General features: G+C 47.3%; 2 long non-coding RNA genes across 4 annotated transcripts; one reads left to right on the top strand and one right to left on the bottom strand.

The window, feature by feature from the left end:
• Positions 1-3893, top strand: LOC123847397 (uncharacterized). Its single transcript, XR_008506416.2, has 2 exons — positions 1-2665; positions 2785-3893. It is a non-coding gene; the product is annotated as an uncharacterized LOC123847397 (long non-coding RNA).
• Positions 1659-27519, bottom strand: LOC135363699 (uncharacterized). 3 transcript variants are annotated; one of them, XR_010409706.1, is made up of 8 exons: positions 27367-27519; positions 26500-26611; positions 26277-26362; positions 24478-24644; positions 23557-23849; positions 12122-12320; positions 7309-7382; positions 1659-1796 (listed from the first exon to the last, which is right to left on the bottom strand). It is a non-coding gene; the product is annotated as an uncharacterized LOC135363699 (long non-coding RNA). The 3 variants fall into 3 exon arrangements; XR_010409707.1 differs by lacking the exon at positions 26277-26362; XR_010409708.1 differs by lacking the exons at positions 1659-1796; positions 7309-7382; positions 12122-12320 and adding an exon at positions 22573-22781.
• Positions 27520-27733: the final 214 nt, after the last annotated feature.

The following is a 27733-nucleotide window of genomic DNA, read 5'->3' as shown; positions in this document are numbered from 1 at the left end:
GGGTCAGAGGGAGAAGCAGACTCCCCATCGAGCAGGGAGCCCGATGCGGGACTCGATCCCGGGACTCCAGGATCAAGACCTGAGCCGAAGGCAGTCGCTTAACCAACTGAGCCACCCAGGCGCCCCCAGCATCAATTTGTTCTAAGTAATACATAATCTTTATAGACAATCTGGAAAGAGAAAATGAAATATAAAATAAAAGTAAACCATAATGCCACCATCCAGCTAGAGTCACTATTAACATTTCAGTGTCCTTCCCTCCAGCCTGAGTTTTATGTGATGCTATACTATTTTATGTCCTGCTTCCTTTGGTGTTTGGGTTTTTGTTTGTGTGTGTTTTTTTTTTAAGATTTTATTTATTTATTTGCGAGAGAGAGAATGAGAGACAGAGAGCACAAGAGGGAAGAGGGTCAGAGGGAGAAGCAGACTCCCCGCTGAGCAGGGAGCCCGATGCGGGACTCGATCCCGGGACTCGATCCCGGGACTCGATCCCGGGACTCCAGGATCAAGACCTGAGCCGAAGGCAGTTGCTTAACCAACTGAGCCACTCAGGCGCCCTCTTTTTTCTTCTTGAAACACCCATTACCAATCCCCCTCTCTATATCTGGGCTCATGTTTGTAAAACCCCCTTGTTCCTTCACCGCCTTTGCAATTCAAAAGGGCTTTTTTCCCTCTCCCTTTGTGTGTGTTAACTCCTGTCCCCTCCTGATAGGAGGTATTCAAATTAAGTGCTCGCAAAATTCGGAGACCAATTTTATTCCGCCTCCTGTCTGGGTTTTCCCACTTGTCGATGCCTCTATAAAGTTAGTTACCACTTTGGAAGGTCAGAAGCAGTTGCTGGGTGATGATTGACGGGGGCGGGGGGGGGACAGGAAGAATCAGGGAGTCCCCAGGAGGGAGGCGTTTTGCATTTCCCTGTGATCATAGCAGAAGAGGAGAAAAGCAGGTGTTCTTGCTGAATTAGGCCAGGGGAAGAAGGGTGCCCCACCGTCCCCGCCCCCAAGCCAGTGCCTCAAGTCAGCCTCTGCCTGTCATCAGGCAGGGTCAGTGTCTGTCTATCTGTCTCTCCCTCCTACACTTATTCTAGTCCTGTTTCGAGAGGCCGAGCCTCCCTGCCTCCCTCTTGGATGGGACTCGATTCTGAACGTAACTCCACCATGTTGAATACCCTGTACAGGGTCTAGGAAACAATGAGCTCCCGGAACGTGGGGATTTGTCTCATTCGGCTGAGGCTGCTATAACAAAGAACCACACACAGACAGAGTGCCTTCAACAACAACAGGAATTTATTTTCTCGGTTCTGGAGGCCAGACGTCCAAGCTCAAGGTGCCGGCAGAGGTGGTTCCTTCTGAGGCCTCTCTCCTTGGTTCGTAGGCAGCTGCCTTCTCTCTGTGTCCTCACGATGGCCTTTCCTCTGTGTCTGTGTCCTACTTTTCACTTCTTATAAGGGCGCCAGTCATGTTGGATTAGGGCCCACCCTTATGACTTCATTTTAACTTAATTACCTCTTAAAAACCCTATCTCCAAATATATACATCACGTTCTGAGGTACTGGGAGTTAGGGTTTTAACATAGGAGATTTGGTGACATAATAGAACTGTTAACTTTTCCCAGAAAGACGCCTGAAGTCTTCAATGTCATTCTTCTGGACACTCTCCCCAGGAGGTAGCTCTGTGGAGTTGAGAGAGCTGAAGGTCTAGAATCAGCTGGAACTGGATTTGGACCCCAGATTGGCTGTCTCTAGCTGTGTGCTCTTAGGTCAGTTACTGAATATTTCCGAGCTCCAGTTTCCTCTGCTGCCAAGTGGGACAAGATACACACACACCTCAGCGTTAGCCCAAGGATCCAGTATGATGATATAAGAGAGCCTGGCACACTACCTGGTTCAAGACCCAGTTGCCCTCCATCACCTCTTGACTCATTCACCTCTCTGAGGCCCCAGGGACATGCCCATCTAGAGATCAGACAGATGAAGCTATTTCTGATCAGGTGAGCGATTGCCTGCTGGGTCAATAGCTTATGCCCTACCCCGCCCCCATTAATTCTTCAGAACCTTAAGGGAAGGATCTTGGTCTCCTGGTTTCCACTTGCATAACTAAACCTGCTTTGTGCTCCAGGACCTTCCCTCCAGCAGCCCCTTCCCCTGCTGGGCTGGTGGTGGGGGAAGGCTAGGAAGCCTCTTCTTCTAGGGCAGCTGCCCCAGAACAGGTAGGGGGAAGGGCAGAGGTCTCCTAGTGGAGAGGCCAACGTGGCCGCAGACCGAAATCGAATAGCTCTAGCCTTGGATTGGGGCCAAGGCAAATTCACTTGTACTAGTCGTCAGACTCCAGTGATTAGCAGTTTCCCAGGCTCTGGAAGGTGACCTCTGGCTTGTTGGGAGAGTCCAAAGCAATTGCTAAGAGCAGTTGAGGAGAGTAAAGGCGACAGGGGAGAGTGCCAGATTCGCGGGGAGAGCTTAGCTCTCTTTGGTCTAGAAGGCATCACATGGAGGGCGTCCCTGAAGACAGGGAAGGAGTTTCTCAATCGGAAGGAGTGCTGCAGGGCTGCTGGAATCAGTGCCTTCCAAGTGCCATCCCCACGTCCCTCCCACGCTCTCTCAGGCTCGACCGTGGTCCAGGCTCTGGTGGGCAGCACTTTGTGGTGGAGGAACCGCAAGAGAGAAGAGGTCAGCCACGGGAAGGGGGATGCATGGGCGTAAGCCAGCCCCTCGGTGGCACTGTTCTTTCCTCCCTCTCTTCTGCCTTTGCCTGCCCTTCTAAGCCTTGTTCCCATCTTCTCCAGCAGGTGCCAAAAAGGAAAGAGGTGACCGAGAAGCAAGTACGATTTGCTTGGCAGGGGTAGCAGCTGCGTGAGAGTTATGTGGGTATTGTGTCTTTAGGAGTACCCCCTTGCTTCGCAATGCAGCAGAACATAGGCAGAGGTTAACTAAGCACTGGTCATTATTCCACAGCCTGAGCATCTGCCCGAGGCTTTGCTGGGGAGTGGCGAGGGCAATGTGGCATAGGAAGAGGAATTTCCAGCCCTCTCCAGAATATCCATGAAGACACAGGTGTCTCTTTGTCCCAGCATCTCCCACCCAGCCTGGCCGTGCGTCCACAGTCCTCGATTAGCCTTCTTTTTTTTTTTTAAAGATTTTATTTATTTATTTTTGAGAGAGAGAGAGGGGGAGAGAGCACACAAGCAGTAGGGAGGGGCAGAAGGAGAAACAGATTCCCTGCTGAGCAGGAGCCCAATGCAGGACTCGATCCCAGGACCCCAGCATCATGACCTGAGCTGAAGTCAGACGCCTAACGACTGAGCCACCCAGGCACCCTTGATTAACCTTCTTAAACACAGCTCTGATCACATTTCCGGATACAAATGTCTGATGACTCTATTGCTGGCCACAATCAAGGGGTCTCCAGTGAGAATACAAAGTTCTCCTCTCCCAACATCTTCAACCCTTTGTCTGGAGTCACCCTTTGCTCTGTGTCTTCCTTGGCTGTGCTCTGTATTTTCTTTCCGGAGCGCTTTGGCTCACACCATTCTCTCTGCCCCAGATGCCCTCCTCCCAGATCTCCGGGGACAGCTGAAGAAAGATCTTGCCCCACTCTGAGCATGCACAGACGAATCTGCCCCCTGTGTGATTCCCAGTGTGCTCTCACCGGGGCCTCACGCAACCCCTCGTGGACCAGTTTGAGAATTGCCCCACATCCGAGTGATACAAAACCAGAATAGGAACCCATTTGAAGAGAGACTTCAAACTTCACTTTTGAATCAACTGGAAATTTGGACAAAATCTGTTGACATTATATCTGCCTCTTTCACTTTCAGTTCAGGGAGACTGACTGACCTTTCTTAAAGGATGTGACTCTCTTTGCTTGGCAAGCAATAAATTCGTGTCTACACATTTAGACCACTCTGGCTGTCTTTCTTCCATGTCACGATCAAATGCTATGTTTTCTTGATTTTTCCAGCCAAAAGTAATCCTCTTTTCTTCCGAACTCTTTCAGCACTCCCTCATTTTTTATTCATTCAGTTAACAAATATCCAGGCATTGTTATTATACCTGGCACTGTTATTTGTAGTGGGCTATGGTAGTGAGCAAAACAGACAGATTGTGATAGAAATCCCTGACCTTGTGGAACTTAGACCATCTACAGGCAGAGACAGTCAATAAGCACCAAAAAGTAACATATAAAGGATGTTAGATGTTGACAGAGAAAAATAAAACAGGGATAGTGATGTACAGTGTGGGAGGATGGTAAAGATTTTAAATAAGAAGGTTTTGTAAACTTGACGTACGTTGGTTTAGATATGCTCAATTCTTGGGTTCTTTTTGGTAGATGATGGTGGTCACTAAGAAGTTTCAGGTTGATGAGGGTTTGACAGCCCCCCATAATGTCACCATCAGGGAGTAACCAAAACACATCTCAAACCAGATTCTGCTTATGACATCTATTAACCAAATAATCGTTAGCAAAGCAGGCCTGAAATCAATCATAAAACCTGTTCTGAGTTCCCAGTGACCTTTCTGCATCTCCAAGGTTCTGTGCCTTCTGATTGGGATCATGCACCACAAATTATTCCAAACCAATGTCTGGATATGGGACAGAGGAGGGAATAAGTCTCTCCCAATGGGTGCCATTTGCAAGCCTTGCTGGGTTCTTCTACCCTGTTTATGTAAGAGTAGGTTGTGTCCCTCAGTCCCAAATGATTGTAGCGAACTGTTAAAGCCAATCAGCAGAGATGATCTTAATTTCAGCTAAGAAAGCCAGTTCTTCACTTTCACTATGCTACTTAACAGGTTTGTAGTTTCACCAATAAAGACCTTTTTTAAAAAAAAAAAAATTATTGCGCTAATTAGCCGTGTCGGTTGTTGCTTGAGATGGGGACAACAGAAACTCTTGGAGCGGTGCCTTGAAGTGTGACCTTTTCCAGTGGAATGCCAGCTGAGCATTCCTGAACTGTGCATTCTTGATTACACATTAACTGACCATCTCTAGAATTAAATTTTAAATGAACGGACACATACGTAATACACTACTGACCATACTGAAGTATTTTAAGGTAAATTACAAGTATCGTAACAGGTATTGAGGGAAGACCTCATTGGGAAAGTGGCCTTTTGAAAGACTTGAAGGTGATAAGCATGCATCTTTGGGAAGCATTGTAGGCTGAAAGAATAGTAAGTCCAACGTCCCTGAAGCAAAGTGTGCCTGACCTGTTTGAGGAACAGTGTGGCTGAAGCCGAGTCAAGGAGGGAGGGAGAGAGCAGTCAGCAGCAGGTGACACCAGAAAGGTAATAGGGCCACATCACATGGAGCCTTGTGGGCCATTGTAAGTGAGACAGAAGCCACTAGAGAATTTTGCACAGAGCAGTGACATGATCTGGCTCAGGTTTTCACGGGATCGATCAGGTTGTCTTGTTGAAAAAACTCGATGGGGACAAAGGCCACAGAAGGGTGACCAGTTAGGGACCTACTGGAATAGGCCAGGTGAGCCTGGCCAGAGCAGCGAGAAGTGGTTGGATTCCGCATACACACTGAAGGTAGAGCAGCAGGGTTAGGTGACAAATGGGAGGTGGGGTGTGAGAGAAAGAAAGAACGCCAAGTCGACTCAAGGTGTTTGGGTTGAGCACCTGGAAGGTTGGATGAGGGGGAAGATGGAGAGGGGAGCTCAGGGGAAGAAGGTGTTGGAGAGGTAGGTCAGGATTTCAGTTTAACAAGTTTGAGAGGTGGAGTGGTGATGTGGAGTATACAGTTGGGTATAGGAGCCTTACGTTCAAGAGTGAAGGATAGGCAAGAGTTCTAAATTCGGAAGTAATCAACATAGAGATGGTGCTTAAGGCCATGATAAGGTGGATAAGGTGACCCAGAAAGTGAGGTAGAAAGTAGATTAAAAAGAGAAGAGGTCCTAGGATCAAGCTCTAAGATTCTCTAGCATTAAGAGGTCAGGGAGACAAGGAGGAACTAGCTAAGTCTGAGAAGGGGCCACCAATGAGACCAGAGGAACACCAGGAGATTGTGTGCCCTCCTGGGGAACCAGGGGGAAAAAGTGGACAAAGAGGAGGTGGTGACTCACTGTGAAGATGAGGACGGAGATCTGGGGTTTCACAACATGGAGGTCTTTGGTGCCCTTGACAAGAATCCACCCCTTGGCTAGAGGGGATGCGAGAGAGTGGGAGGAGCAAAATTGAGCTAGTGAGTATAAACCACCCTTCTGATCAGTACTGCTGAAAAGAGCAAGAGAAGAAGGGGAGGTAAATCCCTTTAGGGTGCTATTTATATGAGGTTCAATGCCATATTTCCCGATTGTCTAATGCGTGCTAAGGATGGGTGCCAAATGAACGAAGCTGGAGCCATGTTCCCCCCTGGGAGCCACCACCCAGCAGAGGAAATTCTACAAACAGCCACAAGCATCCTAATAAAGGATTGCACCAAGTTCTATGGGAACAGGCAGATACAGAGATGAAGTTGGAGGAAATTCCGGGAGGTGACATCTGATCTGGTCTTGAAGGAAGGGTGGTGATTGCCATGTAGAGCAGGGAAGAAAGTTGTTTTCAGCAGAAGGAGGAGTGTGGTCAAGACATGAGGATGAGATACTTGGAATGTGTACAGGAACACAGATGGTGGGAGCTGAGTCCGTTAAGGTTGTAGACCACAGTGGTCATGGCCTTGTGTAGAATTTCAACTTGTATTCGGTAGACAATAGGAAACACTGACAGTTTTTAAGTCTTCAAGTGAGTGGATCTAATTTGTATTTTGTTAGAAACCTCTGGGGTTTTAGTAGTAGAGACTGGAGGCAGAGAGACCCGTGAGGACTTTTAGCAACAGTCCAGGCAAGAAACACAGGGGTCCGGATGAGGGCGATGCCATGAAGAGGTTCAGGAGAGGAAGGACGTGGTGAAAGCCACAGGACCCAGCGACAGGTTGACATGGAGACTAGGGGAAAGGGAGGCGCGAGAGGGAGGCATGGCTCAACGATTTCTGGCTCGAACTCAGCCGATGGGTTGATGAACCTTTTTGTGTCCACAGGACTAAACACGCAATCGATCATGAAAAGGAGTCCTCGGTTGTTTGAATTTAAATATGGAGACCCTAAAAGACCGTTTTGAAACCAGTTTGTAAGAAATCCGTCCCCCTGCCCCCACCCCACCATGTCCTAGTTCATGGAGACTGTTGGCAGGGGTTCAGGGCAATGGCATCCACGGGAGAGGCCTTGCACCGAGCTGGGCACGCTCAGCCTCCCTGAGGAGCAAAGATAACCTCTTGGAGTGACTGGAACGATATGGGGTCACAAGGACAGTATGTGATAGAAAGCATTTACCTTTCGTGATTGCGATGACCATACTCTGGGAGTCTGGAGAAGAGAGAGACCCTGATGAGACTTCTGGGTAGGCCCTGCAGGGTAGGAGGGGTGAGGAGAGTTGTAATAATGATTATAAATACGTATCGAGCATTCACTACATGTCAGGAGCCGTTCTAGGTGCTACGGTGGCCCCCTTAATCCTCACACCAGGCCTGTGAGGTGTGTCCCGCAATGACCCCCACTTTACAGTGAGGACGGTGAGGCGCGCAGAATTTGGGGCACTTCTTGAGGTTCCCAGGTAGGAGCCTGGGAGCGGCAGAGCCACAGGTGTGACCCAGGTGTCTGGCTCCAGATTCTTACTCTCGATCCCCCTCCTACGGCTCCCGGGCCTGTTGCAGTGGAGGGGAACAGAGATGGCCCTGAAGGTGGCTCAGGAGCGAGTTCGGGGTGCAGAGACCTCCTTGACTGGCTGGGAGGAGAATAGCTGCGCAAAGCAGGAGGCGACCTCTGCCAGGCTGTTGGAGGGACAGCTTTGACAGGCAGCTCTCCTTACCCCCCAGACAGCTGGTTGCCGAGGGGAGGGCCTTCTTGACCACAGAAACCCCGGGGAGAAGCAGGAGGGAAGGAAGCCAAGAGGGGGCTGCAGTTCGGGCCCACCATCACCAGATCCCCCAAAACAGCAGGATGGGGGTGCAGAGGGAGGGAGATCGCTGACAATGGGCTTGGCAAACAGGACCGAGGCAGGAGGCCAGGAAGGATTGGGCTCCTCCCAAGGGGAGCAAGTGGAGGGCAGGTGGCCGATGGGCTCCCTGTCAGCTCCTGAGGGGCCTGAGCGAAGAAGAGAGGTTGTCTCCCGAGCTGAGCGAATGAAGCTTCTTCCAGCAGCAGGTTTCTTCCCTCCTTTGCATCCCATTCTCTAGAGCTGAAGGAAGAAAAGGAGCCCAAGAATTGTGCCAGGTGGGAGGGCGGCCACCTCCTGAGTACAGTGCTGAAGGCGGGGCTCCTGACTCATCCCCAGCCCTGAGCACCACTGAGCAGATGGCCAGCTGCCTGGCCCGGTCACTCGGCCGCCTCCAGTGGCCAGTGCCAGATGGCGGGGGTGACGTTCCAGCTCCTCTCCGCACACAGGCCCAGCTCCCCGGGGTTGGCAGGGGCGGGGCGGGAGGGGAGGAGATCCCAGACTAGTTATGCAAAGAAGGCAGAGCAATGATAGTGTTCCCCATTCGAGGTACAAATCCGTCCTGATTCCCAAGTGGGCCAGGGGCTGCTCTCGGCGGTGGAGGTAAAGCTGTAAACGGAACAGGAAACTCTGCCGCCCAGGAGTTCACGGGCTAGTGGATGAGTGAGTGATGTTAGCCCTGTCCTGAAGAATTCCGGCCTTCAGCTGATGTGACCCCGATGGGCATTCCATCATCCTGTGTCCCATGTCCCCAGCCCTGCTTCCTCCCCCAACCTTGTCCCACCTCCTGCTCCCGGTCACCTGGGGAGTCCAGGTGCAGATCGCAGGGCAGGGCTGAGATGACATTCAGGTCCACGGGCCTCGCTCCCGAAGGCACAGCCTTCCCGAGTGCCGGCTTTGGGGCAGGGCTTGCAAGGGAAGACCTGAAGTCTTGTTGGGCCAGATGGAGACAGAGGTGATTCACTCAGACCATCCCAGGGATGGCTCAGCGAAAATTCCCACTCCATCTGAACTTAGGTTGGTCCGAAGTGGGGGTCCTGGGAAACTCACATTTGCGAGCGTAACCTGGCTGGTGGATTTGGAGAAAAGTTGGAGAAAACCTTCTGGAATGCACGACATTGACTTCCTGTGCTTACTATTTGAGAGGCAAGCAGGGGGACGGCAGGGAGAGAACTGGAGGGAAGGCGGCGAGGTAGCCACAGCCCCTTGATGCCTCATAACATCCCATCCCCTGGAAAATGCCCTGCATGGTGTCCAGTTAGGACACAACCCGGCACTGAGCCCAGCAGAACTCCTCCAGGCCCTCCACCTGCCCGGGGTTCCCTCTTGTGGCCACAGCACCATGCTTTTCCTGCGGGGAAATGTGCTTTCCCCCCATTTTGGCGGGCCTGTCAATCAGGCTGCCCGCCTGCAATGGACACAACCAGCAGGGTATCCTCTCCACCTCTCTTTCTCCTGAGCAGACATGAGGTCACCTGGCATGGATTTGTCTCAGTGGGCCCGTGGATATGATTCTGCTCCTCAGATCGCAGATGGCTTTGATTCCTACCCTATCCAAGCTTGATGATTCAATTCCGGAAACTACCCTATGTCTGTCTAACACACCCATGTTCTTGCCGAGATTATCTAGAGTTCTTTTCTGTTGATGGTAACTTTAGACCCCGAAGTGCTAAGAAAGCTAATCTGTGGCTGGTCTCTAAACCTGATCCTGCACAGGGAGAAGTGGCCGTAGGACCAGCCAGGCTTACAGCGACCTCTGGACCTGCTTTACCCATGATGGAGAAGCCCTGGTAAGAGGAGGCCTCTGTCACGAGAGCCACTCAGCTGCCCTGTTGATGTCGAGTAGCTGGCCTGCCCCCACCCTTCTGCTGGGTGGTCAGTGCTGCCAGGAACAAGAACACTGTGTTGCCAGTGTTCCTTCGTATTTTGGACGGCAGTTTCCAGAATGTTCTCTTTACTTTGCCTGAGTCCAGAGTGGAGGGGAGGTAGGTCTTCTCAGCATTTGCCTGCATCTAGCCTGGCCTCCCAGGTCTGACTCCTTACTAGGTCAGACTCCAACTTGGCTGTCTCCTTCCTGGCCCTCCCACTCTCCTCCAGACCAGCTCACCCTGGAGCCAGGTCAGTGCTGGAGAGAGAGTGTAAGAGGGAGAGGAAAGAACCAGAACCTTAAGCCTGACAAACCCAGTTGCCACGATGTGGTCAGCTTTGGCTCACTCCTGCATCTCTCGTGGAGGCCTCTCGGGAGTGCTCAATGAATGGTGGTTCTCTAAAGAACCTGCCCCTAAGGAGGGTGGGCTATGCAAGGGTGTTCTTTTTCCGCTGGATTTTCATAGCACCTTATCTCTATACCTTCCTGGTTGCTGCACTCATCATTTTGGTTTTAGAATCTGCTGCCCCAGGGGAGTAGTAAGTGCTCTCCTTCGATGTGTTCAAGTGTCGCCTGGATAGAGATGTTTTAAGAAGATCCAAGTTCAAGATGGGAAGTTGGGCTAGATGAACTCTAAGTTCCCTTCCAACTTAGGGTTTGATTATTCTCTACCCATTTCTTGCTTTTGAACTTCTAAAATATATATATATTTTTAAGTTTATTTGTATTTATTTGGAAGAGAGAGAGAGCGTTGAGCGGGGGAGGGGCAGAAGGAGAAGCAGACTCCATCCTGAGCAGGGAGCCTGACGTGCGGCTGGATCCCAGGACCCTGGGATCATGACCTGAGCTGAAAGCAGATGCTAAACCTACTGAGCCACCCAGGCATCTCTAAAAGATTTCTTAGTGCCAATTTTTCAAGCATATGGAAAAGTACAGAAATAATACAGTAACTCACAAACACATGTAAAGAACACTTAATTGTCATATTTTAACTTTCTATTCTGGATCCAAATAAACCCTGTGCAGCCTTGTTTCTTTTTTTTAATTACATATTTATCGAGGCATAATTTACATATAATAAGGTACACAAATTTTCAATGTACAGTGTGGTAAGTTTTGACAACTGTGTACATCTGTGTTACCATCACCCCGGACAGGACAAGATATAGAATTTTCTCTCATGTGTCTTTTCCAGTCAATCCCCCCTGCCAGAGGCAACCACTGTCCTGATTTTTCTCACAATAGATTAGTTTTGCCTGTTCTAGAACTTTATATAAATAGAATGGTACAGAATGAACTCTTTTATGCCTGGCTCCTTTTGCTCATCATAATGGTTTTGGGATTCTTCCATGATGCTGCAAATACCAGTAGTTCATTCCTTTTTATTTCTGAGTAATATTCCATTGGATGAATATACCACAATTTATCTATTCACCTGATAATGGACCTTTGGATGACATATTTACCCAAGATGAATGAAAACAAATGTCTATAAAAAGAACTGCATAAATATATTCATAGCAGCTTTTCTCATAATGGCCCCAAACTGGAAACAACCCAAATGGGCATTCTATTTTTATATGAGCATCTTCTCTCCTAGACAATGAGGACAGGATGCTTACCTAATTCATCTGCATACCCTTACAGCATTTTGAACATGGTAGATGAATCAATAAGTCTTTGTGGAATGGATGAAAGGCAAAGCAGGATGCTGGCTGTCTCCTTCCTGGCCCTCCCACTCCCCTCCAGACCAGCTCACCCTGGAGCCAGGTCAGTGCTGGAGAGAGAGGCTAGTTCTTCAAGCCTAGTGCAAGAGATGAGGTGTCAGGACTAGCCCTGGTCAGCTTACCAGGAGTTAGACAGAATGTTAGCAGAACAAATGTAGGTATTCGTTCATACCAGACCATCGGTGCTCAGCACAGGGCCTAGCACAGGGTAAGTGCTCAGAATATACACACTGAATGAATGGAAAGGAGTACACAGGCTGTCCGATGTTGAAATCACTGGGTCTTCTTGCTTTTGGGTCATCCTAGCTTTCGCATCTTCCTTGCTTCCTGGAAAGACACGCCTTCCAGGGACAGGGTCAAAGGGACAGTGTCAAACAGGGGGAGAAGGTCTAGGGGAGGGGTCTGGAGATAAGGATGAGGAGCTTAAGAGTTTCCAGAGTAAGGTTAGAATAGATTGGGTTCCCACTCTTGCCCCCGGCCCCATTCCTTATCTCTTATATTCCTGTATGTCGGTAGACCCAAGCACAGGACTCCTCCCTTTAGGATCAAGAAACTCACCTGGAGAGCCCCAGGGAATCCACCAGGTCTCGCCCGTGCTGCCTTTCTCGATTCCCATTGCTGCTTCAGGCTGATGCTTTCAGATCTTCATAAAGGCATCAAACAGAGCCAGATGATGGAGAGCTTTCCATGTACCCCAGCCAGGGGCTCTGACCCCTCAGCTCCTCAGGAAACCAGACACGTGGCTGTGGATCGGTAGCTGATTTTACAAGGAATAGAAAATGTGTTGCAGTGTGTTTGTTACAATGCAGGGATACATAGATATCCTTAAATGACAAATATCAAAAACTTCAAGTCCTTCTAGGCCACACCTAAAGGTCTCAAGAGAAGTGTGGAGAAGAGGAGGTTTGCTGGGTATTCTGTCTCCAGTGTGACTCTTTATCATAAAAAGATTTGTATAGAAGGATCTAGAGATTGTTGTCTACGATGCCCCAACACTAGCACTTGGCCTGGAACTCACAGGCACTTGAGTTTCTAATAAGTGGTGGTGGGGAAAGGACCCTAGGATTCCAAACTCCTCTATTCTCCTGGTTCCACACCTAGCTGTTCATAGGACCTCAGGTCAGCCTGTCTCCTCATGTGTACAGTGAGAAAGCTTGATTAGACCATCTCTAAGGCCCCCTTCCAGCTCCGAAACCTATGCTTCCAGGATGACAAACTCAGCGGTGATCTGTCGGCCACACCACTATAAACACATTCCGGGGGGGAAACGCTCTGACAAGCACGTGTGTGTTTTAAAGACCGTGACCCACTGTTCATTCCCACTGAGGTGACCTTCCTGCTCACAGTGTTTTCTTTTTTTGGGTCCAATTCGGAAATGCTTTCAGTCAACTGTCAGTGCGGATGGAAAAAAAATCTGGAAGATTTTCTGCTTTATATCCTTGTTGATAATATTCACAAACAAGGCCCCAACTGCCTTCAGAGGATGGTGGAAGGATAGGAAATTCTCATCCTTTCAGGTCTAAAAATAAGTATTTGTTGATGATCTGGACAATGTGATTGCTTGAAACGGGAGCCGCCTGGAGTCTTAGCACGTGGAAGAGAAGGGTGCGTTTCCCCGGCCGGGCCCAGGGACACCAGAGTTAAAATAAATCTGACCTTTTGAAAGGGAACACTGAGAAACTTGTATGCGTGGTTTCCACTCCAAGCCCCTCCCGTTCATGCGCCTAAGTACTGAATTTTACATGAGATATTCTAAGTACATACTTCAAGCTGAACATCGTTTGTTTCCTGTTAGGACTTAAAAGTGGATTATATATTCAGCCTGACCTTTAAAGAACTTAGGACTCGAGGAGGATTTCTAAAGGATTCACTTAATGGAAGATCCTGAAGATTAAAGATAGTTCAGTCAATAAAGAGGATTTTTTTCCCTACTTTGTTGACTGACAGAGCTACTGGTCTCGAATGGTTCTGTTTGTTCACTTTGGCCTTTCCCCCTTTTTAAAGAGGTAGCTGGCCCGTGGGCTTCGGAGGAGATGGACCTGGCCCCACACTCTGGCCTTGCCCCTCACTGTTCATGGGATGGCTGCAGACTGTCCCTAAGCCAGTCTGATCCTTCAGCACGTGGCTCGGACCACCTGGCAGAGATGGGGGGCGGTCCTCTGGAGACCAGGGACAAGTGGGTTGATGTCCCTTTCCCCACAGCGGTGTTCCAAGTGACAGCGAAAGCCAGCCTTAGGCTACATTCTGCTAAACGTACACATTTTTATTAGCACGTTGGTACAGTTGTACAACTTGTTCACCCAACCTATTTTGTAGCTCTCTGGAAAGGACTTGGCACGGAAGGTTTGCTCAGGGGTTCAGGGAATGCCTTCTGGTAGTTCCCCGGGGAACCGGAGGGACTCGGGATCAGTGGGGATGCCCCTCGGCATTAAATTGCTGGATTTGCCCACCTTTTAATCCTCATGGATGCAATGGCACCGGAGGCTGGGTCATCTTTCTAACCAGTGACCTATTTTAGAATACATCGCCTATTCGCTTCACCAATAGGAATATTTCCAGCATCCCTTATGCTAATTAATAATCTCTTTAGTGTACAGTGACATACTATGATTTAAATGCTAAGGCACTGCCTCTGAAGGTATTCATTCTTTTTTTTTTAAACAATCTTTTTTTTGTTTTTAAAGATTTTATTTATTTGACAGAGAGAGACACAGTGAGAGAGGGAACACAAGCAGGGGGAGTGGGAGAGGGAGAAGCAAGCTTCCCGCTGGGCAATGAGACCCGCATGCGGGGCTCGATCCCAGGACCCTGGGACCATGACCTGAGCCGAAGGCAGACACTTAATGACTGAGCCACTCAGGCGCCCGAAGGTATTCATTCTTGATTAGGGCACTTTGTCTGTCAGTCACCCCTAATTTGTCCTTAAATACTTGCTAGGTGCGCCCAAGCTATCGATGAGAGGTATCTTGTCCAAGGCTCACGCTGTTTGAACTGACGTGCTTGTAAATCACTCTACAAGCCCTGTAGCAGCGATCAAGGGCAAGTTACTGCACCTCCCCACGGCTCAGCTTCCTCATCTATAAAATGGTGATGGTAAAACCCTCCAGGGATTTGTTGTGAGGATTAGAGGAGATAAGGTGTAGCGAATAAACAAAAGTGTGCGTGTGCGCGTGTGTGCGTTCGCGGCACATAGAGCTTCTAAACACTCCTCCCCTTACACTCGCCTCTTTGAGAAAAGAATCCAAAGAATGGAAAGGGAGCAACTTGACAGGGTAGAAAAAGAAAGCAGAGGTCCCAAATACAGGGAGTTATGGGCACCTGGGGGTGTTCCTTAAGTTTTAAAAAAAAAAAAAAAAAAGCAAGTCAAAGTCACACTCCCACCCTTCTTTCAGAAAGGTGCCCTTGTAGAAAATAACATAAAAAGAGAAATTCGCAGAAGAGAGAGACCAAGAAGTTTTCCTCAAAGATATTTTCCTAAGAGTTTTTTCATCAAAGATGCCCCACTTGCTTAAGGGGAACCTGCTTCTCCCTCTCCTCCCAGCTCAGTGCTCCCTCTCTCTAATAAATAAATAAATAATCTTAAAAAAAAAAAAAAAAAAGATGCTCCAGAGGCCCATGACCTAAGACCCTCCGAGGATGCCCTTACCTGCGAAAGACCCTATTTGATGAGGTGCACCTTCAGGGGAAGGAGCCAGGCCCACTGCCTCCCCGGAAGGGATAGTGGGTACAGTCCAGCCTCCGCCCTCCTATGGACAGAATGTCCAGTGAGGGAGACTGAAATGGTAAAGGGGAAGCGGGAACAGACCAGCTGAGAAAACTAGACCCAGACAAGGGGAAGCAGAAGCTGGGAGGACACAGGGTGTCCAGGTGTCACAGGTGAGCACAGAACTTCCGGCTCTCAGGGGTCTGAGCTGTGCCTTCAGAATGGCCACTTTGCTCCTAGCAGGTGGCGGAGGCTCAAGTGGTGAAGGGTTCTTCTGAAATGAACAAAAGGATCGCCATCTGATTCAAGCAAGTTAACACGACGCTGGGATCTGGAACTTGGGTCAACTTACCTCAGCAACAGTGGATGCTCTGTTAACCAGCCCCTCAACCAGCCCTGAGCCTATAACCCATTCTCAGTGGCTCTGGAGAAAAGATCCAAGTATTTCAGAGCCAACCAAATAGATCTTTTTTTTTTTTTTTTTAAGATTTTATTTATTTGAGACAGAGAGAATGAGAGAGAGAGAGCACATGAGAGGGGGGAGGGTCAGAGGCAGAAGCAGGCTCCCTGCCGAGCAGGGACCCCGATGCGGGACTCGATCCAGGGACTCCAGGATCATGACCTGAGCCGAAGGCAGTCGCTCAACCAACTGAGCCACCCAGGCGCCCAACCAAATAGATCTTGAGTGAGAGATCGTCAGTGGATTAGTAGGAATTCCCTTTCAGGCTACCCAACAGCCTGGCCCTGGGGTCATTATGAAATGTCCTTACTCCTAATACTTACAAACAGAACCTCGAACGTCTGCTCTTGGATGGATCCTGAGTCTTCTCTCTTACGTTTGGGGTTATCACTATGACACCACCAAGGACGTCAGAACACTTTGTGGGTCTTGGATTCACAGCTCAGCTCTACCATTTGTTAAGCTGTGTAACCCTGGGGAAGGCACTTAACTTTTCTGAGCTTTGGGCTCTTCCTGTAAAAATAGGGGTAGTAAAACTCAGATCACAGGATTGGAGCCTGTGGTGGTGGGAATGGCTGACCTTCCTAAGCTGCTCGTTAAAGTTTGTTCAAATACATTTTTTTTAAAAAGCTGATTTTTTTTTTTAAGATTTTATTTATTTATTTGACAGACAGAGACATAGCGAGAGAGAGAACACAAGCAGGGGGAGTGGGAGAGGGAGAAGCAGGCCTCCCGCGGAGCAGGGAGCCCGATGCGGGGCTCGATGCGGGGCTCGATGCGGGGCTCGATCCCAGGACCCTGGGATCATGACCTGAGCCGAAGGCAGATGCTTAACGACTGAGCCACCCAGGCGCCCCGTAAAAAGCTGATTTTTAAATTTTGATAAGAAAAAGTCAAGCTTGTGTCAGCCAGCTGGATGAGGACTTTGGTCGGGACAGTCATTTGGGGGAGGAAGCTGTGTTTCCTCAGGTGGCGTGTGGGGACAGGAAGTGCCCCTGCAACTTGCTTCTAAACTTACCACGCTGTAGGGGCGCCTGGGTCACTCAGTCGGTGAAACGTTTGCCTTCGGCTCGGGTCATGACCCCAGGGTCCACACCCAGCTCTCTGCTCAGTGGGGAGCCTGCTTCTCCCTCTCCCTCTGCCTGCCGCTCTGCTTACTTGTGCTCTCTCTCTCTCTGTGTCAAAAAAAAAAAAAAAAAAAAAAACTTACCACGCTGTAGACATCTAACCATGTCGAATGCAAATGATGTTTTTAAATGGCTCCATAGTATTCTGTTCTATGGATATGCCACCATTTATTTAGCTGATGTCCTATTGATAGTTTTTTTTCTCATTTTTTGCTATTATAAATAATGCTAAAATATATACACTGACAAATATCCATTTATCCAGTTATTTCTCAGAACCCCCTCCCAGAAGCGGCACTTTTGCGCTCACCACCATTCTCAATGCCCCCCCTACGCCCCATCCCTTACCATCATCTATTTTCACAAATTTCATCTTTTTTTGAACACTTCGTGTTTGCGTATATTTCCTGACTCATTCGGGGGCCTCCTATACTGTGAGTAAAACAAAGGAGAAAGAGGAGCAAATACCCTGGATAAACTGCAAACGTTTCTTTCCTCCTTTGTCCGTATTTAAACACTTGTCTTCCTAAAGACCCTGTAGACGCTGCCATGAGGTGGGGCTGCAGGTACCTTGGGGGGTGGGGGTGGGGCAGACCGTGGACAGGCCATCAGGCCCTCAGACACTGTGCCTCCTTTTCCCGAGTTACCCCTCCTCTCTCAACAGGCACAGTGCTTGCCAGGACCTGTGATGTGATTTGCATGTGCAACACTGTGATCTGAATTTTCTTTCTTTCTTTCTTTCTTTCTTTCTTTCTTTCTTTCTTTCTTTCTTTCTTTCTTTCTTTCTTTCTTTCTCTCTCTCTCTCTCTCTCTCTTTCTTTCTTTCTTTCTTTCAGATTTTATTTATTTATTTAAGAGCTGGGGGAGGGGCAGAGGGAGAGGGAGAAGCTGAGCGGGGAGCCCGATGCGGGACTCCATCCCCAGGACCCTGGGATCATGACCTGAGCCGAAGGCAGATGCTTAACCAGCTGAGCCACCCAGGTGCCCCCTGTGATCTGAATTTTCTTCTTCAAAGTCCAGGAACGAGGAAGCACCATGGGTCAGTTAACTCTCCTGATTTCCCAACTGTGACTGCCTCTTAGGTGAACTATCTGGTCTCGTCCTCCTCACCTTTCTGGTTCTGGTGGTCACTGCTTTGTCCCACCTCTTCGAATCAGATACCTTGGGGCTGGACACGGTGAACAGGGGAGGGGGTGGGAAGTACATTTGCGACCAGAGGAAGACCCGCCAGAGAGACCCTGTTTCCTTCTCGTTCCTGCTTCTCCGATCTGCTCAAGCTTTCAACTTGACTGAGGGGTGGGGCGGGGGGGGGGGGGGTGGTCAAGCCAGAGAGAGCACAGAGGGAAAAAGGCTTTTGACCAAATCACTCAGCAGCTCCAGTGAATGGATGGAAATGGATTTGACCTTGTGGGTGGGAAAACGTCCTGGAGCATCTCCACAGGAGGCTGGCAAAAATATAAACATTGAATAAACAGCAGACCTGAGTCCACACCGCTCCTGTAATACACAGCGCACCTGGCTTTCAGTCTCGTCTCTTCCGCTCAGATGGCTAATGAGAAGAAAATGGGGATGACATTTACTTGCTTTGAAAATAAGAGGAAGCACCACTCAGACTCAGTACAATAAGGTTTCAGGTCATCAGACGATCTCTAGCCCTTATCAACATGGACAATTAGAAAATCGACAAGTGCAGTTGGAAAAATAATTTCTGAAGATGTGTACTAGACACCAAGCTGTCTGGAGAGGCCAGCATGAAAATGTCCAGGACTTGGTAACTTTATTTGAAACAAAACTGTTTGATTTTTCAGCTTCCCAATCCTTCCAATGCATCATATTTATAGATATCTTTCTTTAAATAATTTTCTTCTTCAAAGTCCAGGGACGAAGAAGCACCATGTGTTGATCAACTCTCCTGAGATCCTAATCGTGACTGCCTCTTAGGTGAACTATCTGGTCTCGTCCTCCTCACCATTCTGGTTCTGGTGATCATTGCTTTGTCCCACCTTTTCAAACCCAATAACTTTCTTTAAATATCAACACGTTCTTCTCCAAAGTCTGGCAAAGCTAAGGTTGTGGAGACAGTACGTGCCAGCAGGAGATGTGGGGTTGACTCTGACCATCCCCACTAGAGAGATGGAGACAGTGAAGCAGAGGGGCGCCTGGGTGGCTCGGTCGGTTAAGCACCCAACTCTTGGTTTCAGCTCAGGTCCTGATCTCGAGGTCGTGAGATCGAGCCCTGTATCAGGCTCCACACTCAGCACAGCGTCTGCTTAGGACTCTCTCCCTCTCCCTCCCCCCCACCCTCTCCCTCTCTAAAATAAGTAAATAAATCTTAAAAAAAAAAAAAAAAGAAAGTGAAGTAGAAAACTTTATGATCCCTGACACAAGACTTTAAACAAGACCCCGCCCCCCACCCACGAGTCTGGGACAGCCAGCACTTAAGGATGTTAACCAGTACATTTCCCTATCTTCTTCCCAGCACTAGTGGATTCACGAGGACCATCACTCACGCTAGAGTGGGGTGAATTCATGGAAAGTCAGTGAGCACGTGGTGTGGGACACCTCCCACGCGTGGGGGCCCATGGAAGCTGGGGGCTCTGCTAAATCCCTTCATTCGCTTCAGGCTGGGAACTCCTGTTTTGCAAATTTGTCATCTGACATCGCCTCCGTTGACTCAAACACATTTTATCCATTTTGCAGGTCTCTACCTCTGGCGTCTTCCCCTCTGTAGGAACCCGAGTGACAACAGCTGTCCACACCCCAGCCCACACTGTCAGCTGCTGAGCAGTCAGAGCAGCTGAGGTTGGGCTGGGGCCACTCCTGTGTTTCTGGTGTCAGGAGGGAGTGAGGCAGAGGGGAGGAAGGGGACAGGGAGAAAGGCGTGGCAGGCTGGGGCGTGAAGCTCCACTCTGCTGTTCCAAACCCCAAGAGTCAATGTGGTCTTTACTAATTAAGCTGTGAATAAAGACCAAAGTGAGAAATGGGGATTGCTAATTATCAGATGCTAATCCAAGACCCATTTAAGTCTTTCAGCATTTCATAGTCCCAGGGCCCAAAGAGAGATGTAAGCTGTGCTTTGAAACGCAATGGAGTACGTTTGGTGCTTTATTAGTTAAAGACTGTGCTGGGCTTGATTGGATTTTGTCTAATGGCTCCTGCTCCCTACCCACCATCAGCTCCATGAGAGTCTGAGGCCTTTTCATTTTCATACCTCTTGTTCTGGGTGGAATGCTGCACTGCATGTCTGACCATCTTAGAACTTTGGCTCTACCTTGGAAGTCTGAGGGAATGTGTGTGTGTGTGTGTGTGTGTGTGTGTGTGTCCATGTCCACCCTTCTCTCTCTCCTTCTCAACTTCTTGTAAACTCCAAGAAAGCAGTCTGGCACTTTGAGCTACCAAAGGCTGGTTTTGTTAATGTCAGGTATTAGAAGTTCTAGAAGGTTCTGAGTCTTTCATAATGCATGCATCTCTTTCGTTATGCCTAACGCTGAAGGAATCTTCCTTTTTAAGTCTACATTTTATACCTGGAAGGCTTTAACTCTTTTCCTGCCTTTGATACACACCAAGAAAGCTTTGGGGGACTTTTAGCATTGGTTCAGCTGTGTGTGCTAGGTCTCCTGGTAAGTGACTTACAAGGAAACAGGGATTTAACAAACACAAGGAAAGTGTTTTACAAACAATTTGCCAGATGGCTCTTCTCTGCTTGTCATATTAGCTTGGTTTTGTAACTTATGAGTAAATTTCCCTGTACAATTCCCACCGGAGCTCGAGTTAGAGAGAGTGTGTCAGAGGAATAGCTAAATAAATCCTAGGCAAAGGGGAGTTTTCAATCATAAAACTTCTCGGTGACTTTAATCACATGGAGGAAGCTCACAGGGCTTTGGAGGGTAACCCACAAAGCCTGTGTAGGAGGCAGGACTGTTTTGCCACCACAAAACTGAACGGAATCCAGTTTGAACACAACTTGTGGTTAAAGCTCTCTCCTTGACTTGGTGTAATTGTCCTTTTTTTTTAACATTGGGCTTAGATGTCCGAAAATAGTATGTATGACAATGGCTCTTCTCAGGCTGCACGGATCACAACCAGGAATAGGGAAATGCCAAACATTTCTCAAGGCAAAATATTTTCTTCATTTTCCAAACAGAAAGGTTGAGAATGGTTTTCAACTCGTTTAAGGCAGATGGGTTTTACTGGCTACTATCATCTGATGAAGAAAAATGGAGAGAATGGTATCATGGGGTAATACCCTTCCTCTTGGGTTGCTCTTCAGGATGTCTTCTCAGCTGGGTGTGATTGCTTCTATTCTTAATGCCCTAGCCTCTGAATATTCTTCTGTTTCTACCCTACGTTATAATATTTGTATCTTATTTCCCCTAATAATTTTAAACTCTTTGAGGGCAGGGCTTATAGCTTATTTATTTCTACAGAGCCTGCATAACTCAGCATAGAGGTGGGAATTCAGTACTCTGAGCCAAATTCAGGATTTACTTATATAACCAAGTTCCCATAGAATCAAAAGCAAGGAGAAAAAAAAACTCATGAGAGAATGATTTAGAAGTAAGAATACCAATTTATGGGGCGCCTGGGTGGCTCGGTTGGTTGAGTATCTGACTCTTGGTTTCAGCTCTGGTCATGGTCTCGGATTGAGCCCCATAAACCCCATGAGCCTGCATCAGGTTTCCTGCTCAATGGGGAATCTGCTTCTCTTCTCCCTCTCCCTCTACCCCCACTCGTGCACTCTATCTCTCTAAAGTAAGTAAATAAATCTTGGAAAAAAAATAAGGATACCAATTCATGATAAGAGATTATGCTAATGTTGGTTGGCAACTATTTCTGGTTCTTTCCACTTCTGGCCATATTTTTAGATTGCACTTCCCTGCCCCGCTTTGTGGTTAGGTGAAGCCAGCTGACTGATTCTAGACATTGGCTTGTGAATATAAATGATATGTGTCACTTCTGGGCTAGAACTGTGACCAACCACCCCAATTTGCCTGAGACTAAGAGGTTTACCAGGATGTGGGTTTACAGCATTAAACCGAGACAGTCTCTAGAAAACCAGGCCGGTTGTCACTTTAGATGCTAGTTCAAGACCCTCCACGGCCATCTTTTTTTTCTTTGTGGCAGTGATTGACATTTAGCTGGGAGGTACTCCATCTTTCTATATCCTTGAATCACACAATGAGCAGGATTCCCCTGTAAACCCATGATGGATGGGTAAATGATAGCAATAAATAAAACTTTGTTCTTATATAGCACTTACATCGGGGGGTTTCTGTTCTTGCAGCATAACCTAGCTTATACTGACTGATACATGGATACAAATAACAGTTGAGTTCATATACACTGGTGAATAAGTGCTTCTTATTTTTCTTCTCATAGAAAATTTTGCTTGTGAAATCAAAGAATATCACACAGTGGCTTGGTGAAATCAGAAGTTAGTTTAACAAATACTCGTTAATGCTTATTTCCTGCCAGGCACAAAGCAGACAAGATCCCCAACCTACTGGAGTTTATATTTCTATTAGTTGGGTCAGGGCTAGCTATCATAATAGGCAGATGGGTTTTACTGGCTACTATCATCTGATGAAGAAAAATGGAGAGAATGGTATCATGGGGTAATACTCTTCCTCTTGGGTTGCTCTTCAGAATGTCTTCTATAATAATAGAGACATAGTGATTATTCAGTGGTTAAAGAAGACAGAATTTTATTTTTCTCTCACATAACAGTCCAAGGGAACATTCCAGTTTGGCAGACAGCTCTCCTCCACACAAACTATCAAGGACCAAGTTTCCTTCCACTAGTCCTTTGTACCATCAACCAGGGTCTTATAATTGCTACATGGGTGAAGCTTGGATGGTGGGCGGGTTTGCTGGAAGGCAGGAACAAAAGAATACAGAGGAGACGCAACCGCTTTCCCAGGCTCAAACCTAGAAGTGACACATACCATTTCCATTCACATTCTGTTGATGGAGAACTTAGTCATGGAGTGCTCCTGACCGCAAAGGAGTCTGGGAAATGTGGTCAGCTATGTGCCCAGAAATAAGGATGAAACGGATTTCGGTGGGCAGCTAGCAGCCTCAATTATAACATTCTAATGGGAGATACAAGAATTTATTACTTCTCTATGTACAAACCGCTTCTAGTCACTGGGTGAGGATCCAAAGAGGAGGAAAAAGGCATCCTCTCTACCCTAAGGAATTCACCTCTGAGTAGAAGAAATATTCTGTAGGTACGACAGGCACATAGCTATAGTATAAGACAGACTGTTATAAGTGGTGACAAAGTGCAAGTACAAATACACAGGGAGTTCAAAGGGCAAAGCGTGGTCATAAGCTGTGATGTCCCTGAGGGATAATAATACCCCTGGGCTCCGCTCTGTGCCTTATCAACTCTTCTCTGTTGACACTGGTAACTTGCAACATCCTCAATGGAATATCAATCAACTCACCTATGTTTTGTCTCTTCTAAAAAAAGAAAATGAATCTTCCTTATTGTCCCTCGTGGAACATTTAATGCCTTGATAACGTGTCCCATTGGTCGGGTGACTAGCTAATTTATCATCCAAACAAGGACAGTTCTGAGAGGGAACTGGGTCTGCAGCCGGGACGTGTGGTCGCCCTACCAGTGGAAATTTCGTCCCCTCTTCTGACAGCCTCCCCTGCCTCCTCCCTCAGTCACCAAGTCCTCCCCTTCTCTACTCACCTGCTTTGCCTTCTCAGCAACTATCCTGCTGTTCCTGACTCCTAGCTTATAGCTTCTTCTTAATTTGGATTAAGAAGCCACTATTTGCTAGGCTTTGATGTCCGGGGCTGGGCTTTTGCGTTCTTCTTCTCTCTTCATTTCCTCAATGTGGAGATGTTGGCGGGAGAACTCACTCTTGGTCCCGTAGCCCTTGTGTTATTTAATACATCCGTGCCTTGTATTAATGGCTTAAGTTACTCCGTTCTAGTTTGCCCCCTCATAATAAACAGGATACAGCCTCCTTTTAGGAAAACCTATCACGCAAATGCAAGGCATCCTATTTATTAAATTTTTTTTTTTTTTTTTTTTGGTTATTGTTATTGGGTAGGGGTGGGGTGGGAATGGTAGGAGCAGAATGGGGGGGGGAGGGGAAAAGCCGTGGGAGTACAGTACGTGTTCTCATAGTCTCCTTTTAGGAACACACTGGAGGAATTTACAGAACATATCAAGCAAGTTGGAATTAAGCCAATCTACATGGCTCTATCTTTATTTTGGTGGGAAAGTGTTCGTTTCGAACACAAGTGCCTTACATGCTGACTTTTCTCACTGCTGTGGGATATAGGAAATGTGTCCTGTTATGTAAAAAAATTCCAAATTCTATGACCTTGGGCCCTTTCGCACAATGATCTAGAAAAGAGTGGTTGGGCACTCCCGAGTCCTCTGAAGTCACTTGCTGGGTCCCTGAGCAACTGGGATGTTCTCTTCTTGTCTGGGGAAGCTGGGAGCTGATGTCGGTGGTCTCCATTTTTCACATGGGACCAAGAGGATTTTGAAAACTCCTTGCCAAGCTTCCCAGACTATCTAGGATTTTAGAAGAAAAAAAAAAAAAAAACATTTTAAGCCATCTTTTTATTGTTTGGAGTTTTCTTAAAGACAGCTCACCTGTGATCTGGGTTGAATCCTAAATGATAAAATCCATTCCTTTCTGACAATGGGTTGTTTGCTCACTCATACGGGTGGGTCGTGGGGGTAGCAGGGATGGAACTAGATGGAGCCCAAGACATGAATTGTTACTTTTATGGCTCCTGAGACGTCAAGGCCTTTAGAACCTGGAAAAATAGAACAGAAGAATTTGGCCAAATATGGCTAAACCTGTATGAAATAAGAGAAACATTAACCGGCTCTCAGTGATTGTTAGGAAATGCCACCAAAGCTGACAGAGGCATTTGAAATTCATACATATTTTAAAACCCAATTTCACTCAACCGCTTGAACCCAATAAAGAAAACCAGACACACGGAATTAAATGGATCTTTTTTCCTCTATTCCCAACGGACGAGAATAAGTGTCAAAGACTGGCAAGGGCAGAAAGGGACAGGAAACTATGACCAATGTTGACTCACCTAGGAGACAGTCACTCTTGTTTCCACAATATGTGAACAACGATAACAGATAATGTTGACTCAGTGTGCACAAAGCTTCCTGCACTGGGCTCATGTTTTAATACCTTTTCATCTAAATCTCACAAAAACTCCATGAGGAAGGTATTATTATCTTGATTTTGTAGATGAGGAAATAGAGACTTAAGAGAATAAAAATGTAGCCCAAAGTCCCAATTAAATAACTGGCAGCACCAGTAATGGGATCCTGGGCTGGTTGACTCCAAAGCCCTGCTTTTAATTGCGATATTCTATCACAGTGTGATGTAAAGGAAAGTGAGTCTAATGTGCACATGGTGTGAATCGCTGTGTCTGCCATATTGACGGACTATACCTCTAAACAGTGTTAAACAATATACCTTTCATCCTTCTGTTGGTGGCATCTCGGGATTTCACTTTACTTTAGCCCTCCAAAGGGAGTTTAACTTAAGAAACATAATGCAGTAAACAAATTGAATTGTATTTCTTTGGAGGGAGTGTTGGAGTACAGAGGTGGGAAAAGGGTGCAGCTGACCTAGTTCAAGGTTAGAACCTCTCTATCACTGGTGGGCCACAGAGAAGCCCATGGTTAATGGTGGCCCACCTCCTCTTTTCAGGAAAAGCTTGACCTTAGTCCATCCAGATTAGGAAAGGCCCAGATATTTTCTGAAGGGATCCTAGAGAATCTTCCACACTGCGGGAATCAGATACTTGATGACCCCGAGAGAGAGAGAAAAAAATGTTGTCTTATTTGTTGAAAGACTTAAAATGGAAAATATTCAAAACATCAAGCTATGGATTTGGGGCTGGCAGATTTTTTAAAAGGGATTTCTCCCTCTGGGCCAATTCTACACTGAGGTTTTGTCAGAGGGGACCAAAAAGGGGTCTTGTATCTTGACTCTACTTCATCTATAGGCAGAGCAAGGACTTGGAGTAGTTCATTCTGATTGTGGGAGTAAGTGTAATTTTATTTAAAAAAAATATTTTCAGTATCTTCTACATCTGGCATGTGTTACTTGTACAACTATTAAAATAGAAATATTAAAGATTTACATATTCTTGAATCTCAAAACCACAACCTTTTTATGCCGTCATGTATTGGAAGTGGGCTGTGTGTGTGTGTGTGTGTATATCTGATTGTAAGACCTCCTACTGTGACATTCATCTAGAAGTGTTTCATTTGCTGAAAGGTTCAATTCCCTATCACATCATACCCATTACTTCTCAGATGGGAACCACCATTTCCTTATACCCATTAGTTAAGAAACATTCTGTTTTCTATACAGTTTATTGATGTTTAGCCTGAATAGGTAATCTACCCACCTCATTCAACAGGAAGAAGGTACAGGAAGTTCCCTCCTGGAAGCAAAGAAAGTTATATTTCTTGCGTGTTTTTCTAGAGATTTTTCCTGTTGATATAAGCAAGCGCACATGGGTCTGTTTGTCATCATTTGTTTGGACCAAAATTACAACAAAACAAAGACTAGAAATAAAGTGAGTTTTAGGTTGCTCGGCTTTGGACGGACCTACCTCCCCTGTACTTTACCTTCTTCTTTGGGCTTGAGAGTCAGACTCCAATCTCAGTCTTCCCTCTTCTAGCTAATAGAGAAAGCACCACTCCAGTTTCTCTCTGATCCCAAACACCTGTTTCTTCTTGCCTTAAAAAAATGCACTATTAGATGATAGAATGGTCCTTTCTTTTTTTTTTTTTAATTAATTAATTTATTTGACAGAGAGAGACACAGCGAGACAGGGAACACAAGCAGGGAGGGTGGGAGAGGGAGAAGCAGGCTTCCCGCCGAGCAGGGAGCCTGACTCGGGGCTCGATCCCAGGACCTTGGGATCATGACCTGAGCTGAAGGCAGACGCTTAACGACTGAGCCACCCAGGCACCCCTAGAATGGTCCTTTCAAGCAAGAAGCAAACAAGCAGAAGAAATGGGGAGAAGAGAAGAAAAGGAGGTTGTAGTAGGCCGCTCACTACTGCCTCTGGAAAACCGTCCCCAGTCGCCCCAAGCTGAGCTCTGTGCAGCTCCCAGACTGTGGAAGGCAAGTGTCCGTCAAAGGGGTGACACTGTGGCCTCTGACAGTGCCATTGTCCCTGTCACTCCTACGTCTGCGGGGATTCACAAAGAATCCCTCTTCATGTCCCTGGCCCCTAGCCCGACACATCACAGATACCCGTGCGCCTGTGAACAGTCTCCTCCTTTCACCCTTGGGAAAGGTGCTCCATCACAGTGAAAGGGAATCTGAAGCGACAAACAGTTGCTGAGCTTTGGGCCTGTTATTAATTTGCACTATTATTAGCGACAGCAGGAATCACAAGTGTATCGTTTTTTCCCCCCAAAACGTGATGCAACCTCCTCTCCCACCACAGCTCAGTTTTAGTCAGAATTAAATGCTGTTCTTCCTACCAGGTTTCCAAGCACGCTGAATCACAGACCTCTTGAGGAGGAAGGGACCCTGGCGACAATGTGGTCTGGTCCTCTGTTGACAGGCCCACGCCTCTCTGGCTTATCGGATCTGAGACGTTCGTGCTTCAATCCCACTTTCAGGAAATGCACTTCGTTTCCCTGAAAGAAAAAGTCCCCTGGACAAGGTCATTTGTTTCTGATGGTGTCAGACAACTTCAAATATGGTGACTCATAGTCACAGGTTGGGATAAACCTACTCGCTATCATTTATTAAAAATGAGTTCCCACCACCCGGGTAGGCTGACTGCCTCCTGTAAATCACATCTCCGGAGCCGAGTGGGATGAAATCATTTTTAATGACACAGTC

Source organism: Mirounga angustirostris, unplaced genomic scaffold (genome assembly GCF_029215605.1).
Source record: "Mirounga angustirostris isolate CCGP_5_RB_7025 unplaced genomic scaffold, mMirAng1.0.hap1 SCAF_2, whole genome shotgun sequence".
Classification (NCBI taxonomy): domain Eukaryota; kingdom Metazoa; phylum Chordata; class Mammalia; order Carnivora; family Phocidae; genus Mirounga; species Mirounga angustirostris.
The sequence above is the reverse complement of the archived record's forward strand: the minus strand, read 5'-3'. Positions and strand labels throughout refer to the sequence as shown.